Source organism: Osmerus eperlanus, chromosome 28 (assembly GCF_963692335.1).
Source record: "Osmerus eperlanus chromosome 28, fOsmEpe2.1, whole genome shotgun sequence".
Taxonomy (NCBI): domain Eukaryota; kingdom Metazoa; phylum Chordata; class Actinopteri; order Osmeriformes; family Osmeridae; genus Osmerus; species Osmerus eperlanus.
Genome location: NC_085045.1, coordinates 5,537,253 through 5,555,054, shown reverse-complemented (window position 1 = coordinate 5,555,054; position 17,802 = coordinate 5,537,253). Strand labels below are relative to the sequence as shown.

Here is a 17,802-nt window from a genome sequence, read left to right as displayed (position 1 = left end):
TTAATTTTTTATTATATATTATATATTTGACTCCTCTTAATTAATATCATTACTGTACGTATATAATTTGTAATTATTATATGCAGTATATGAATAAACCTTGTGTTATTTTAGTTTTGTTCTGGCATCAAAAAGAACACCATGCACGGCCCCAAGGACCCCTTGAACGGAGACGTGCTATACACGTGACATCTGTCAACCGTATGGGTTCATTCAGCAAGACTACCGTATGAACACAAGTCGTACAGTCCTTTAAAAAATGTTGGTGTGTTTATTTGTGCAATGTTTACATATTCTTAGACGTGTGCAGCAAGGTTTATATGACAAACCCTTAATAGTCAACACATTGAGGCTCATATAGTTTCCCTTGCTTCTACCTTTTGCCAGCAGTTGTGTTATGACAACACCCTCATTCGTATCTATCTGCACATGTTAATTGTTTGTGTACAGCGGAAAATGGACACATCCGGTAAACAAGGTGGGCATCTGAATGACAAAGGTACTTTAATGACATGAATCCTATACTACTTTAAAAAAAATAACATGATAGGCATACCGTAGTTGACATCACTTCTGTAGGCTTATCAATGTAATATATTACAATTTGCTTAACCCTTGTGTTATCTTCGGGTCATTCTGACCCATCAGTCATTGTGACCCACCGTCGTATTGCGACAAATTTACCGCATACAAAGACAAAGTGAAGCATTTTCTTTTAACAGCTAGGCTGTCTCAGACCCCCCACATTGCAAAGGTTAAAAGAAAATTATTTTAATTTGTTTTTGTATTGGGTAAAATTGGGTAAACACAACGATGGTTCGTTATGAACCTTTGGGTCATGTGACCCAAAGGCAGCACGAGGGTTAAGGATACTAAGATGAATCTCTCTGTCTCTCTGTTTTCTCTCTCTTTCTCTCTGGTTCTCTCTTTTTCTCTCTATCTCTCTCCCTCTCTCTCTCAAGTGTACAGAGCTCTCCTTTTCTCTCATTGCAAGAATCCACCGCTGCATCCTGTTAATGGTTGATTTCAGGCCCTGCAGGCGTACAGACGCTCGCACAGCAGGAGGGGCTCCACTCTGTGTCGCTCTGCCACGTCACTCAGTCTCCTCATTATAACATCACATCCACTTAGCCTGCATGGTCCCAAAGATTCCTGTCACCATCACGGTGAAGTCCGCCAAGGAAGCAATTAGCCTAGTGGTGGAACAAGCGTGATCAGCTCCGCCACAAATGTGAGAATTGGATTTTGAGAAGGGATTCTACTCAACTTCTGTAGGTTTATATAGCAGATTGGTCACCCTGTATTCTACACACATTTCAATATATATATATATAAGACAAAGGGATGTTTATTAATTGTACTGTATTTATGTATGTACATATTGCTTTCTTCAACACACTCAAAAGCACATCCCTTCATGCGCCTTATGGCTCCTTCGTATCACTGTGTTGAGTCCTGTATTCTGTCTGGTACACTCGCGTTCTACTCTTTTAACTCAGCCTGGTCTGTGGTGTGGTTTATTTTTAGATGAAACGTAATAGTCTGGATTCAGTGTGTACTGTGAGTTTCGCAGCCATCCCTGGTTTGTAATCCATGTGACATCTCATCTGTGCCTCTTTCTCTTTCAGGTTCTAACTCAGGAGCCCATGAATAAAGGCGCTAGAAATATTACAGTAAAAACCTCTGCATAGTCAATCAAACATGCTCATTTGAGAATGTCACACTGTATTTTTAATGGCAGGGCTGTTTTGGAACGGGAACACTGGTGAGCATTATACATTGCTTCCTTCTTTTATTAATCAAACAACAGTTTGAGATGTGCACTGATCTCAGCAGTGTACCTCAGAGTAGCTGGAGGAAATAGAACAAAAATCCATGTCAACTCTTCAGCTGTGGCGCAGGAGTCGTTTCAGAGTGGGATATGTGGAGTCTTTGCTGCAGTCTCTCCTTCCCCATTCTCTCTAATCTGCGAGAATGCTAATTACAATGCCCGTGCAAATACTACTGAATAATGAGCGTGTTCCTTAATCTTCACAGCTTTTGCCTTAATGGAATAATGTTGCTTTAAGTCAGTGCTTTTGCAGAGCAGTTCAACCACAGACATAAAGCATATATAATACTATGCAGGATACCATTTGATCATTTTGTATAAATCAAGTAATGCCGATTACATATTCCTTTTAAAATGAGGAGCAATTCATACTGAATGTTGTCCTATTTCTGTTATGATTAAATAGTTTGATGAATGATCACTGAATTATTTTTCCACATAAATGTTGCTGTCTCATCTTTCACCCGTAGGCTCCACTTTTCCGCTGTTTTCAGCTTTCAGTGTAGGTTATGGAAGACATGGAGACACTTAACAGTTTGCTTAGCCAATAACGCTGATATTTAAATACCTCTGGCAAAATGTCAATATCCCTCTGTGGACGATCCATGTCCAATGATTCCACCTGTACGTCCAACAGATGTGGACATTTTAAGGCCCACCTTTGGTCAGATTCCTCCAGAGGATATATGCCTCCATGCAAACTCTGTTGGTTGTACTGTGGCCTGTGCTGGCTCCTCCCTGCACTTGGTATCAGCCAGAGATTGTAATTAAACGGCAGTATTCATGAGTAGGCTCCCTCATTAAAGCAGAGCCAAAGCTTTAGCGGCATGAAGGAAGAGATAGAATAAGAAGACAGTTTATAAAAGGTACAGATGACCAAATAATAACACAGTCATGTAGGACTATATCTTTCGGACTCTTTTTTTCTGTTTAGGTTAATACGACAAGGAATTTAAGGACCCCTGAGACAGCCTGCAAATTTGGAGTCTATAGTCTGGGTTGGTTTCTGAAGGGGTCCACTGGGTCAAAATGACCCTGTAATGACAAAGCAAGCACACACACATCTTCCTGTTTCCACTGTCACACAAAAATGGTTTGCCATATTGAGAAGATAGTAATATGACATGCTAATTAATATCTGTCACAGCTGCAATAACAGAAGTGTGCATGAGAGGGGGATGAACAGGCGCATATATAATGAGGTACTGTAATTACGCCAGCGGAATTAACAGTGGCCTTATTTCTCGAGGCAGAAATGGGACTATAGGCTAGTCTCTCGGGCCAGGTGGAGCGGCTGTTTGCAGAAGTGAACAACCGGATTTGGTGAAAGTCTGTCCTTGGCGATTTAGAGGCGGAAGGTAGGCTAGTTATTATCACGACTCTTAAATTCTGAAAGCAAATTTGATGAGGATTTGTACTCATGTTAAATTAGCTGCATTCAGCGCAGCGATGAGGGAACGGATTTATTCAAAACCTAGGCCATGGTATTTAAATAAATGCCTTCTATGCATACTGACTATGCATAGACTATGCATTAATGCATTGCAAGTCAATTGACTTTTACACTCTCTGAGTCTGTGTGTGTGTGTGTGTGTGTGTTTAATAGCCACAGATCTTTGTACATTTTCTAAACGTGTACTTCATTGTTGATTGTTTCATTTTTATAAGAGTCGTTATGAATTATAGACGATACATGAAAATGGGAAATTCAGTCAGAAGGAAATTCAGTCAGATGTTGGTATTATTTTCGTGAACGTGCCTTTATTCTAGCCTATCCTATTTCAGCAGGCCTATTTGAAAAAATATAAATAGCCTACATTTTCCACTCATATATTTAGAAGCTTTTGCTGATATTCCTCGATGTATTTTAGTTTTTTTTTTTCGAAGAAAATTCTACAGCACGAGAAAATCGATTGTGAGCCAACAAGTGTTTCCTGTTAAAGACTTTGACCTTGGGGTTAAGGGTGTTTGACCGGCATTTGACTCTTGACCTCTTATACATGTTATCTTATCAAACCCTATGTTAACGTGTATTGATCACGTTTCTCCCTCGAGACAGCATTTTGACGGCATATAATTTTTGTCCGAAAGCAATCCTTTGATAATCCCCTGCTTCTTTTTATATTTAAAACATGCAACCCCAGTAGGCTAAACAAATATTTCCATTCCGTGCAATGCAATCACTCCATTATGCGTTTGAAGGGATAAAGCCATGTACAATTAAACCTGATGCTTTCACCATTAAGCCATACTCCCTCGATCTTTTATTTTCTTATATTTAGACTTTGACTACCTACATAGCCTGTTAAACTTTTTTTGAAAATAAGTAGTCTTAAAAAAAAAATTATAGACTGAACGAAATATACCGGTAGATCCAATCTTCTTTACTTGCTGGATCTCCACATGGCACATATCGGGGACAGATACACCAACTACATCCACTACTGTATGTTGTATGTCAACGGTAAATAATAATAATAGTAATAAATATGAATCAAATGTTTAATTGTAATCAAATTGTGATTCGAGAAGGCCGATCATGTCTTATTTGATCAGATATATACACACCAAGATGAGGTATGCAAACAAGGATGCTCAGAACCTCACGACCACCCCCTCGCAGCCCATTCTCTTTCGCACGCATAAAAAAAAAATGATTTGCGTTGAAGCACCATCCCTAGTATTTAGGTAGAGGGGGGAGAAAAGGAAGGGAACCGAGTGGCCTGTCGACTCCCAGAAAGTTCTCAGGGAAGTGCTTGTGTCTGGCCGCGGAGCTGGCAGCTGATTTGGGATTGAGCGTTAGCATAACAAAGGGCCCGAGCCTGTGAACTTGGGGCACCTTTCGACCCTCGCGCTGTGGGGATGAATAGCCCCCAGGCCTCCCCATAGCGTGCCCCCACAGCTCGTCTGTTCGTGGCTAAATTGTTAATCAGGGTAATTTAATATAGTTTTCAATATGCCTCATCTCTCATCGGGAAAGCATTCACAGGCCCCTCGTCTCCACTCCCCACCCCCCCTCCACCCCCCCCCCCCCCCTCCAAAAAAGGCCCCCCTATTCAGCCAGGCGAGACGGACAGCTGCAGGCCTTATAGCCCCCTGAATTGAAATGTTCAAACATCAACAACACAGAGGCCTGAAAGCATGTGTGTGTGGTGTGTGTGTGTGTGTGTGTGAGGGGGGGGGGGGGGTGAGGGTGTGAACTGGTCCTCTGTCTGTCCAACAAACTTGAACGTGGCTGCCCATTCAGTGATGTCATCATCTTCGTGCGCACTCACACGACTCACCTTGATAATTCTGCCTAATATAAACAGCGTTGACGATGAATGCATTCGTCCCATTCAACGCCAAAGATAGACAAATCTAACATTGCCGCACGGCTAGATTTTATTCCATAATTTCTTCCAGTTCAATTGAGGAGCTATTATTTGGATCAACAATAAGATTTTCCAATGAAACAGGAACATATCCTTTCCGACACACATTAATGATTTCACCTTCATACTGTACATTTTACTACCAGACAACACTGTACAGATCCAGTGACGGAAGCATTTCGGTTCGTTCTTTTGTGTCTACGCTGTGGCCAAGGCCAGCCATGACCCATGCCAGCAGATCAGGCTCTCTCCTCGCTGAGCGCTCTGACATGACAGACAGTCCTGACCAGAACGCCGTAGGAACCAGGGTGATGTCATCTTCCAGCGCAGTAACTCTGCGTGTCTATATGGGCCGAGGTGATGTCAATGCAGGGTTAGTGTGTCCAGTGGCGTGATGAGTCACTGAAGCCTGGGGCCACAGTGTCACACTAACAGTGTGATGGGGAGAGACAGAGAGCCTAGAGCTGACTCCACCGTCTATAAATACTACTGTAATAAAGGATGACTCAGATTCTCCCATGAATCTCTCTGTTGGCTAGGGTTGGGTAGGAAAGGACGGGTCCTGGGGACAAGATCCGGCCTCCTATATACTGTTTACAGACCTTGTTGTAGCTGGACAGGAGTGTGGCTGGGTGGCACTGGAACCGGCGCTGTTCGCTGGGGACAGGTTGGGATTTTCCTCCCCGGAAATACCTACGCCTCACTAGCATCTCAGCTGGTGGGGAGAGTGGAGACCCAGACACGAGAGGAGGTGTAGCAGCCATGTTCCCAGGCTATTGTGGAGAAGAGGGCAGCTCTTGTCTCGTTTGCTAATGCCTTCCGTGCACCCCTGTCTCAAGCCTGTCTGAGCCTTTCTATGCAAATAACGCCAAACCATACCACCACACCACTAAACGATAATTCACCCCTAAATCGTTGCATCCCTTCTCCCGAAAACCAGACACACGACATCTCCCTCCCTATTTACCCCCCCCCCAGCCACCCCATACAGAGTTAGCGCTTTCACACTCCCCTGAACACCCCCTGGCCCAGACACTCCCCAGACTCAACTCCTCCCCCACTTGCACCTTCACCTTCCTCAAAATGTTTAGCCCCAAGTGGCGAAAGTGAGGCCAAATAACCTGAATACAGCTGAAACATGCCAGCATTGACACATTTAGCGAGCAAATATAACATTTCTGTAACACATCTCCGAAACAGGTCCAACTTTTTAATGTTGTACTGTTCAATGTTCAAATGTTGCAATTTGGGATATCAGCAAACATTTCCATTGACCTGCGTAAGCTCTTAAAAAGTGTTGCACATGTCTGTAGTCCAAGTTGAAGGGTACCAAGGAGTTAGGAAGTGACAGTGTTTGTTATGGTGTCACTGAGACAGGAAGTAGGATTCATCACCATGGGAACAAAGGTCTGATAGGCCCCTGGGGGGGAGTGCCTCGGCCAGGGGTCAGGACTGGGGCGCTGGTGTCTAGACGCTCACTGCTTTTGTTACCGGGCCTAAGACCCCCAGCTCTTTGCTGAATGGGGAGGGTTGACCTATGCCTGGTCACTGTGGGACACAAGGCCAACGATAGAGACCAAGTGTGTAAGAGAGAGAGAGAGAAGGAAGGAGAGAGAGAAAAAATAGTTGACTTTTTATTTGACACAACTGTAAATGCAACGATAGATTTCCAGGTAAAAAACAATAAAAAAATATCTATCTAGTTATTGACACCTCCTAGTTCAAGCATCATGATTTAATCATATTGAGAACCACACATTACTCCAACTACTTAGTAGTATATTTGAATAATAATAATATTGCAAATAATGAATGGCTTGATTGTATTCAAACATTGTTTATGTTCTTGCCTCTGATTTGACCATGCAAACTTAAAGTTAAAAGGGGTACACCTCGGGGATCCAACTCACCACTCCACTAATAGTGATGTCATCAATCCAGTCAGGAAGAAACTCAAAGCTATCATGATTACACCACCCAGAGAATGCAAGAAGTGGGAACATCTCTCTCTCTCTCTCTCTCTCTCTCTCTCTCTCTCTCTCTCTCTCTCTCTCTCTCTCTCTCTCTCTCTCGCTCTCTCTCTCTCTCTCTCTCTCTCTCTCTCTCTCTCTCTCTCTCTCTCTCTCTCTCTCTCTCTCTCTCTCGCTCTCTCCCCATTCGTTTCTCCCCTATCACGGCTCTGAGAGGGTAGGGTGGGTGCTGCGGGGCGCAGTTTAATTGAAAGGCAGAGGAGAACACTGCTTGTTTAAACCCGACCACCAGGCCGCAGGGTCATGATGGAGAAACAAAGGCTCATTCCCAGGAGTGAGAGTGACGCTCCCCCACTAATGGAGGAGCAACAAAGAACACAGAATCTGTGGTGTTGTACTAGTCCCACTGACAACCAGTAGGTCAGGGTACATGCCAGGGTACTGCACATTGGCACGCACAGCACTTTTACTGCATTGGCCCTAGTGTTGGTTTGTTCTCACAGAGGAGCATGGGGTTAGTCTAATGCAGTGTCTTGACACGTTTTTAGAGAGAAACTTAGGATGAAGCAGTTTGGCTTGAATCTATCTCAGCGAGGCTTCTCCTAATTCTTATTGCTTTGAATAATCGTTGGGTTTTAACATATTTACAGAACGGCGGTCAGTGTATCCATCCAAAAGAGCATATGAGCTGCAAGAAATCAAATCAAATGTTTGTATTTTTTATATATAATATCACACGAAAATGTAGTTCACTTCCATGTCATTCTTTGGCAATACCTAAATATGAAGGTGCAATTGAAGACACCACAGGAAATAATCACAAAACGCTCTATACTGTAGATTTCAATTTGTACAGCTCATGAGCTTGGACGTTGTCAACACCCTACGAAACATGTTGGTTTATGTGCAGTGCCTCTACAGGAAACACCTCTGGGACGTGCAGGTCGTGATGTTTCTACAGGCCTGAGTGCGGGTTCACCAACACGAGGAACGCGGGACTATTCTGTTTAGGCTATATTGAAAACAGTGTGATGTTCTCAGGGACCTCTCCATTTGATCTATCTCCTTTGCCTGTTGTTTTCGCATGCAAGAGAGTTTGACATGGGTACGTATCTCAGGAGTGGGAAACACAGCGGATGCGAATTCACGGAGAACAAATCACAAGAGACTGGCTGGAGGTTGTTGACCCACATAAGGGTTCCCTCTCCGCCTCCAACAAGACACCAGCTCATTTTAGGCAGCAATAAATATCAATGCTACATATCAATAAAGCCATCTGAGAGCGAAGCAGAAATAGCAACAGAGAGAGGGGCAGAGTGGAGAGAGGCAGATAGACATATGAACAGAGAAAATGAGACAGGGCAGAGGTGGAAAAATGGAAGGGGAGATGATAAAAAAAAAATGAAATAAAAAAATCAAGAGAAAGTGGGAGCCTGTTCCCTTGGTTCAGCTCGGTGGTCTGGTGCCTCGTGGGACAGAAGACCATTCTGTCAAGGTTCTGCGCTTCAGAATCAATCACTATCCACTGGGCTCGTACGCACATACGTACACCCACCCACACGCGCACACACACACGCACACGCACACACACACACACTGGGGATGTCTTACCTCTTGTCCAGCTCCATCTGAACAGACTCAGAGTGTCATGTCGGAAGTCTGGAAAATGTCCTGTTCCCTTTTCTCTTGTTACAAGTCATGCACAAGTCTTTAAATAACAGACATGGTGCTAAAGTTATACATTTACAGGTTTCCATACCGCTACCTCTCCACATCCACCATACACATGTGCCGTGTTTCTGAGTTGGGTGCATGAGATACATACTAGCCCTGTTTACATTCCTCTCCCCGTGTCTTTTACAGTGTGGTACAACCTCTCTCTGCCGCTCCGCTCAGCTACCCGTCTTCTGAGGGAAGCCGCATGAAACACACACGAAAAAAAAACACACAAGAAACACAGCGCCGCACTGCATTCAGACACTGCTCGTTTTTCTCGCCGAAAAGTTCCCAAACTCAGGGAGCGCTGTTTTGTGGTATCTACCGTCCGTTGGGATCGTGGGGTGGCTGATGCTTGTGAATCTTCTCCCAACCCCGACCCAACCCCCCCCCCCCCTCTCCCCCTCCCCCTAACCAAAAAGATAACACACACTCCTGCTATCTGCAGATAAAAGTGAAAAACTGAGCCCTCTTTTTGAAAGAGAGAAAAAAGAACAGCCGAAAGAAAAAGGAAAAATTCTTTCTGAGAGGCGTAATGGAGTCTGGAAGTTAGATGCTCCTTGCCTGCCTCTACCAAGGTCAGAGTCCTCGGCCAAAACAGACTTCAAGATATTTCGGCCTCGAAATGTTGTGTCGACGGTAAAAAATCGTGCATTATTTCTTCACTGTTTACCAGAGATCAATCCTAAGTAACTCCTATGCAGGGCCTCCAGAGCTCTTTGTGGTTCTCAAATGCTTTCGTCTCAATTCAATTGTGCTGAGAGATGCAAACAGCAGCATTACGATTCCAGGAAGAGCTATTTAATCTGTGATCCATAACTTCAAATGCTGCATTACTCTCCATTGGATTTCCATATACATTTGTCAACCAATAAGGTTAATAACATTTGATGTCTGATGTCATTTTTCCCCATTGCTAATACTAAGACTGCATGTGACCAAAAAACCCAGAAACCTTTTCAACAAAACAAAGTTACCCAGTCTCAACTGTTTGGTCATCAGCTACAGAGTTCACTCCTTTCAGTCCACATCCTGTGTGACGGTACCCTCCTCCGTTCTTCAGTCTTTAGCGACAGCTAGCTTTTAAATATTTTCTTGGCAATTCTTTCAAATAAAGTATTCATTTCTTTACCCATGGCAACATTCGTAGCATACAGGATACAACACGTGAGGTAACATGGACTCGACCACACTTTAAATGTTGACACTGGATCCTCCTGTACGCGTGGACAGCGTCATAGGCGTGGGCGATAAGAGAGTGAGCAAAACAATCAAACGTGTCACGAGGCCGGGTAGATAGAGCTGGGGTAGAAGTCTCCAGAAAAAGAACTGTCCGTGGCACTGGCTCCAAGGCCCTTTGTCTCCTCCCGGAACGACGAGAGGATGAAAACCAACGTCGCTGGACACTTTCAGACGCCGCACCCTCTCACCTGTCGCTCCACTGCAATCACAGCGGCCGCGCTGGCGTGTAAACACGAGAGGTGTCACAACACGCGGAGACACGGACACCCTCCCGTCCTGTTAAGTGCATCCGACCGTTGTTTGCCTGTGTGTTTGCGTGTGCGTAAGTGTTGGCGCGTGTGTCCCCTGACCCCTTTCTCGCGGGCAATCGAAGGCTCGCGCGTGTGTGTGAGGGGATAGGTTGAGGCTATCTTTCATTTCCTGTGATGGCCAGGTACTCTGTGGGATATTATGATGATACAGCCTCAATTTAGGGATGGGGGTGTGGGGGCTGTGTGAATAATGTGATGACAGGGCAAGCAGAGGACCGGTCTCTGATCTGACATCTGAGGGAGTGGAGGAGCGGAGGGAGGGAGGGAGGGAGGGAGAGCAGAGGGGTGGCTTCTAAGGGAAATTAAGGGGTGGGGCTGATAGTGGGAAAAGAGGAGGAATGAGAGCGATGAAGAGGGAAGAAATTAAGCGGATTAGGAAGCGGAGATACAAATGGATGGTGCGGGAGAGAGAGAGAGAGAGAGAGAGAGAGAGAGAGAGAGAGAGAGAGAGAGAGAGAGAGAGAGAGAGAGAGAGAGAGAGAGGGAACGAGAGAACCGTAAGAGGAGACATGTTTTGTCAAGAGAGGAAACAGGTATGTCAGGTATGAACAAGAGCTACCATTTCAAACTTTGATCCCTCTTTAAGTCCAACAAAAGAAAAATGAGGACAAACAATGGGTCTGGAAGGGGGAAACCAGAGAACTTGTTCTATGACCACATACCTGACATCTCTCATTCAGACACATCTAAAGAAACCCCCCCAAACGGAAGAGTTTACCCTGGTTGTCAGGGCACGACACAGGCAGAGGGTGTCTTTGTGTTCGCTTGTGAGATATTTGTCAAATTTTTGATGAGATTCAAACAAATAACAAGGTTTGAGAGACGCGGCTGTTTCTTCTGACGTTGTCAAGGTTTATATCAACGGTTGCATCAGACAGACTGACTCTTCATATCATTCGAAATGAAAGACCAAAAAAGATGCTTTTCAAGAAGTTTAGAAACAATATATTCCATTGAAAATGTACTTTATTGACTTCCTTCCATTATGAATATATGTTTCTGATAATACAAAACAGGTGTGCAGAACAGGTTGAGTTATAAAAATGTCCACACAACACACACAGATTTTAAACAAGTGATTCATCTTCAATCGATGGCCATACTTGAACAGGAGTCACAAGCCACACTTGCTCCGCCTACAGTACAGACACAACTTTTAACATTTAGGAATTCATTGCTCGGTGTGCACTAGAACTTCACTGCGCCGTTGAATAACACGGTGCTATTGATGTGTTTTACCCTTTCACGCATCAACATACGTTTTATCCACTCCGTCTGGGAGATGCTTGTTCCTACTGGGACTGGGGTGAGATGGAAAAGGGGTCTTTCATGGTTGTAGCGTGGCGTGTTTGTTTCTTCCTGTGTTTCTTCCTGCTTCTTCCTGTTTCCTCCTGTTTCTTCCTGTCTTCATGAGTAACCAGCCGCTAAGGATCCTCCAGATACGACCTCCAAGCTGCAAACAAACAAAAAAACACACAGTCTATCAGTACGGAGTCAAACAACGACCTCGGTCAGAATCACCTGCTAGATTACACCCAGCTGCAAACAAGCCCGGGGGGGGGGGGAGACTTTCAACTGTGACCGACGTGCAGGAGACACGCTAAGCCCTCCGCGCTGGTTTCAACCGCGGCGCTAGGCGTCGATGCGCTCTGTCGCCGCGGCCGTCTCGAAAAAGAAGCTGCTCGCGGTGTCCACCTGCTTTTCGTCACATGCTTACTCCAGCCCCCGGGATGAAAGGAGGCCTTACAGTGCTGGCTGGCCCAGTGTACTCCGGGGCCAACAAAAGACACAACAATGGCCCCCTGACATGAGTCCCCCTCATATCACGCTGCACTCTCCCCCCCATTGTTCCCCCACTCACTTCTCACATGTATTGTCTTACATGATATCCTTAGACGGCGATAAGGTGCCCAGCTGGGTTTTGTGTCAGGGAATGGGGGAGGGGATAGGGGGGCCCAGGGATTGTCTCAGGGTTACAACTAGTGATTATACTCCCCATCTAGGGAGTGTGTAGGGGGTAAAGATGAGGGGGAGGAGTGAGGGTGTGGATGGGCGGGAGGGAGGGGGGTGTACACCTCCCCCAACCTGGGCCTACCCATCCTCCTCCGCACCAGACACTCCCTTCCTCCTGCAAGGTATTATGGTATTACGTTTCCTCCAAACTATGGAGGCCGTTGACAAGCATGGGAGGCATTGTGGGGCTAGGCACTGTAGGGCCCCTATGTGAACATTCGGGAGGGCCTCTGTGAAGAAGCATCGGGCTCGACTGGAAACGATCGCACACAACACACACGCGCCTCGAATCGGCCCTAATCACAAGCGCGATCGTTTCCCACGTCTACATCGCGAGCTAGCTCTGCCGAATATAAATATTGCGCTACGCGTAAACACTGTGTGCCCTCTACGTGTCAGCGTTCTCCTCTGAAACAAATATCTAAGGTTTTCGCTGGCAGGTTTCAAATGGCAGGGGTTCCACCGCAAAGAAGGTCTAAACTCAGCCCCCCACCCCCCCCCCAAAAAAAAGATGAAGCGAGCAGAGTTCAAACAGCACACACACACCGCCCTGCCAGCTCAAGGGCACTCCCTGTCCGGCCTGTCTGTCTGTGGCTGCAGATCTGAGCATGCTCTACATGTGCCTCTCTGCATCCTGCCCCTCCGCCGGGCTGGGCTGACTCGGCACATTCAACACCGACACCGGGGGGGCTGCTGATCCCACTGCTACTGTGTGTGCACGCACGCACGGGCACGTACGTTGCGCACGGATGCGTGTGCCTGTACAGCGTGTGTGTGTGTGTGTGTGTGCGAACATACTGTGGCTGCTGGATGCAAACACATTGCATGTACAAGCACTTGCGCGAACACAGGTGTGCATGCGGACACACATTCAAACGTGTGTGTGTTTCGGGGTTGTGTGTGTGAGAGAGAGAGAGAGACAGAGAGAGAGAGAGAGAGAGAGGGTGTGGGTCTATGTGTGTTGGTGGCTGGGCGTTGGTGAGAGCTGTCCCATAGTTCTCAGGTTCAGATGGGCCCTGTGGCTATCCGGTGGAATGGGTGAACCCAGTGACACATCTAGTCAGGTGACGGGGTGCTAATGGTCGTCTGGTTCACACACGGCTGCAACATGCCAAAATGGTGCCATAACAGAGGCCCCGGGGATTGTAGGGGTAAAATTATGTGTTGGAAAGCAAAAATTTGAGCCTGTAACATGATTTCCAGGTTCATTAAGAGGCGCGGTAATGCAATTGTTTGTAATGCACCTCTATTCAAGGAGAGCCTTGATTTTTGAGGACCGCGAGAGAACAGTCCTTCCGGAACTTTCCAGCAGTGCTTACAAGATACGTGACAAGATACCACCAAAACACTACGGAATGTGACAAACAAACACGTCAATAATCTATCCACATCTCTGGGCCGAGACCTTTTTCGTTCATGCGTCGCACGTCAAGGGATCTGGATGTCTGCTACGTTCTCCAGAACCATCCTCACTTGTGTGAAAAATCCCCAGATTCTTGACATGTCTACCCTGACTCGAAAAAGAATCCTGTCAAAGCCTCTCTCCTGAGAGTGATAGTCAGATGCGATCAGAAAAGTAGGACCTATCATTGCCCCAAGTCACAAGTAGAGGCGTAGGGGAGACCAGCACTTGCTTAACTACTCCCACAAGACAGTGCTGCTCTCTATAAGGAAGTATCAAACACTACAGCATGCGGCTCTGCCATCACAGCGCAGAGGACTGAGCAGACTTGTGTAGGCAGAGAGACGCACACACGAAAGCACACACAGACCCCACACATGTAGCGAACCCACAGAACGTGCGCTTTCACCCACAGTGACGCGCACGCGCGCCAACGCACGGATGAAAGACGCACGGCAGGCACGCGCGCGCGCGCGCACGCGCACACACAGACATACATCAAGGCTTTGAAAAACCTTGAGGAGACATCTCCTCTTTCATCTGTCAGTATGGATGGAAACAGACACGTCCAAAAAGCACCGCTATCTCATCTCCTACATAGAAGGCTCAGCGGTCTGGATGCTTCAAGCACTGCATTATCTCCTTAGTGTCTAACAGCCAACCACGGTAAATAATGGATGGCACCCCCCCACCCAACCACCACCACCCAACCCCCCCCACACACACACACACACACACACACAACACCAAAATACAGTCTTTCAGCACATCCAAAGCTTTCCCCCCGTAAACGTCTTTTGTCTCTCAATGGAGAAATGGATATATAGGTCAGGGGACGTGATTAGCACGGCGTTAGCTTCAGTCAGGCGTTTGACTGGATACGACGTCATTCCAACGTCGTTCGTAACTGTGGCGGAATGAGTACCCTGTGTGGGGGGGAGGGGTCGGGCGCTTGGGGGCATCAGGATAACACGAGAGTCCAAGGGGGCGAAAGTGGCCATGTTTGTTGAGGACGGTTGAGGACTGAACTCACCTCTCAGGTTGGTGCACCATCCTCCAGATTTGGAGTCACGCCAGGCCAGAGGACCGGAACGTTCCCCCTGCCAGGTGTCCTGTCACAGCGGGCGGTGCCACTCATCTGAAACAGAAGGGGGGGCATCACGTCAGGAGTGTTGTGATGTTCGGGAACACTGAGGAACAAGTGGGCATGACCTAAGGACAAGCACTGCCTCACAGGCTCTGTCTCTCTCTCTCTCTCTCTCTCTCTCTCTCTCTCTCTCTCTCTCTCTCTCTCTCTCTCTCTCTCTCTCTCTCTCTCTCTCTCTCTCTCTCTCTCTCTCCTCTCTCTCTCTCTCTCTCTCTCTCTCTCTCTCTCTCTCTATCTTTGTCTGTCTGTCTCTGTCTGTCTCTCTCTGTCTCTCTCTTTCTCTCTCTCGTTCACACATAAGTCAATCTGACCCACTTCTTTGTGCTGGGGCAAACGTATGACAGTGGATCCACTTTGGTGATCTGGCTGTTGTGAGTGACCCCCCCACATCCCCCCCCCCTCCCCCAAGACTCTTCTTCTCCAGGTACATCGAAAGAGTTTCAGCGACGGTAAATTATTTACTTGCTTTTCCATTTGGCCCTTTAACCCCTCAGCAAATGCACAGGCAGCCAGGTTAAAAATACACCCCCTGGGGATCTGGACATGTGTGTGTGTGTGTCAGAGAGAGAGAGAGAGTGATGGAGCTGGCTATACATTGAGTGTCTATTAGTAGTGCAACGCACACAGACCCATACACATCATCTCTCTATGTCTTTCACACTGGCTCACACACGCATGCACCCACACACACCCGCGCACACACACACACACACACAGAGGCATGAACTCATCAGAGCATCATTATGTTCGTATTCTCTGTGTGAGAAGCCGTGTGGTCCCAGTTGGGATTATTATAACACAGTGCTTGTTCTGTGCTATTGTGTGTGTGTGTGTGAGGGTGAGAGTGTGCGAGTGTTTATTGGAGGGAAGAAGTGAGAAGTGAGAGTCATCTCCACTGCGCTCCCCTGCTCGTGCCCTCTGCCCTCTGGCCTGTGTGAATGGAGACTGCACACCTCAGTCTTTCCATCCGAGGACAAATGATCTGGTGCTTCGGTGGTGTGCGGCCACTAAACCAAGCCGGGCCAACCATTAGCAGGGTCCATTTCAACAAAGGGTTTCAACTCACTAAAACATAAATGGACACTCGTCGCACAACGCGCACACACAACACATTCGCACTCTCGACAAGACACAACTCTCAGCTAGGACATGCTGGCAACAATGACTTTCTCTCTTCCTGCGAGCGGGAATAAAATGAACAGATCCACGTTGAGTCGATGAATCAAAGCCGGAGAGCCGGATAAAAGTGGAGGGTGAAATACGTCTAAACGTTAGCTTGCTGCGGCCGCGACAGCAGTGAGTGTCTGACTGAATATTAATGTCACTGAGATGTGTGGGTCTTAATGGATCACACACACACACACACACACATACCCTGCCCTTGGCCATGTCGCCGTGGTATCTCCCCTGGCATGCTGAAGCGTTGTCATGGATACCACCAGACACATCCGCCATCCCATAAGCGGGGGGATGCTGGGCGCTTCAGTGGGGCCGGCGCCTAGACACCCCCCCCCCACCACACACACGCACACACGCACACACACACACACACACACAAACGCCACAAAAAACCCTTCCCCCATCCCCTTTCCCCCCTTCCCCCCTCAACCCCTAAACCTAACCTCCCACTCCCCCTACCCCTACTCTAGAATACCGCGACCCACACCCTCCTCTCCCTCTGTGACTGGGGCATGTCTGAGCTAGCTTCTGGAGCGATCCTAAGATCCTAAGATTCAAATCACAGGCCCCTGGAGGTTCAATTCAACAATGTGAAGCTTAGAGAGAAACCTTCACTCTCCTGAAAATCACTTTCTACCTTTCAAGTTGGGTGTTACATGTTTGGGTTAACGCACTGAGTGTGTGTGTGTGTGTGTTTGTGTGTGTCATTGCCTGAGGCCTGTACTGTTAAGCCGGTGGTTCATCATGAAAAGATCTTTTTTACTAGTTGCTATCAATTATTGAAACCTGCACTCTGTTCGAGGCTTGAACAAGTCCACCAGGTGTTGTTCTGGTGCACTGACTGGAACATTTACTGTACATGGTAGGTGCATCGCCATGTGAATTAGGGAAAGTGCACACATTTACACAGACAACTGACCACAGACACACATGCAGGCACACACACGCATACACACGCAGACAAAAACCACACACACACATACATATGGAGCTATTGGTCAGATACTTAACATGGATGGGCAGCACAGCTTGTGTTGGGAATTATACATTCTTCTTCTACTGACAAATATCCTTTTCATGTGCTCTAAAAAGGCAGGCAGAAAAACTTGCCTGCCTGAAGAAATGAAAGGGTTAATCTTTTATGACACGTCCCCTCCCCTGCCCACTCTCCTTCACCCTCCCTTTCATATCCTCCAACATGGCAGCTCGCCGCCTGCACGTATGCGAAAAAAAAATAATCCCCTGTGATTGGACGGCTAATTTGAAGTGTCAATTATTCTTATGCAAATGCACGTACAGTTTTCTCGCTTTTTGAAAAGGTTGGGGGCACAGATGGGTGTCGGTGTGTACCCCCCCCCCCCCCCCCACACACACACAACACACTTAGCAATCTCCCTCCAAAAACACACAGCCTTGGTCTCCTCCCCCTCTTTATCTGCGCCTCTTGGGGAGAAGAGCTGGCAGACAAAGACAGCTGGCATAATGGCAGCGACGTATTTGCATGCTTATTGTCTGCACTCAACACCAAACAACCCGCAATTGAAAATACAGAACAAATACAGAACTAAGCACGGCACAGAAGGGCAATTCGACGTGGAAACATCCGTCTTGTTTTGG

At 46.9% G+C, this 17,802-nt stretch overlaps 2 long non-coding RNA genes across 4 annotated transcripts in view; both read right to left on the bottom strand.

Annotated features, from left to right (window-relative positions):
- Positions 1–1,704: 1,704 nt before the first annotated feature.
- Positions 1,705–2,535, bottom strand: LOC134015347 (uncharacterized). The gene is made up of 2 exons (XR_009929094.1): positions 2,400–2,535; positions 1,705–1,966 (listed from the first exon to the last, which is right to left on the bottom strand). It is a non-coding gene; the product is annotated as an uncharacterized LOC134015347 (long non-coding RNA).
- An 8,863-nt stretch (positions 2,536–11,398) lies between these two features.
- The window catches only part of LOC134015099 (uncharacterized), a 36,520-nt gene continuing 30,116 nt past the window's right edge, over positions 11,399–17,802 (bottom strand). For all 3 annotated transcript variants that reach the window (XR_009929062.1, XR_009929063.1, XR_009929061.1), the window contains exons 3-4: positions 14,893–14,997; positions 11,399–11,897 (exon numbers count right to left, since the gene is read on the bottom strand). This is a non-coding gene — a long non-coding RNA (uncharacterized LOC134015099). The remainder of the gene's footprint in view (positions 11,898–14,892; positions 14,998–17,802) is intronic.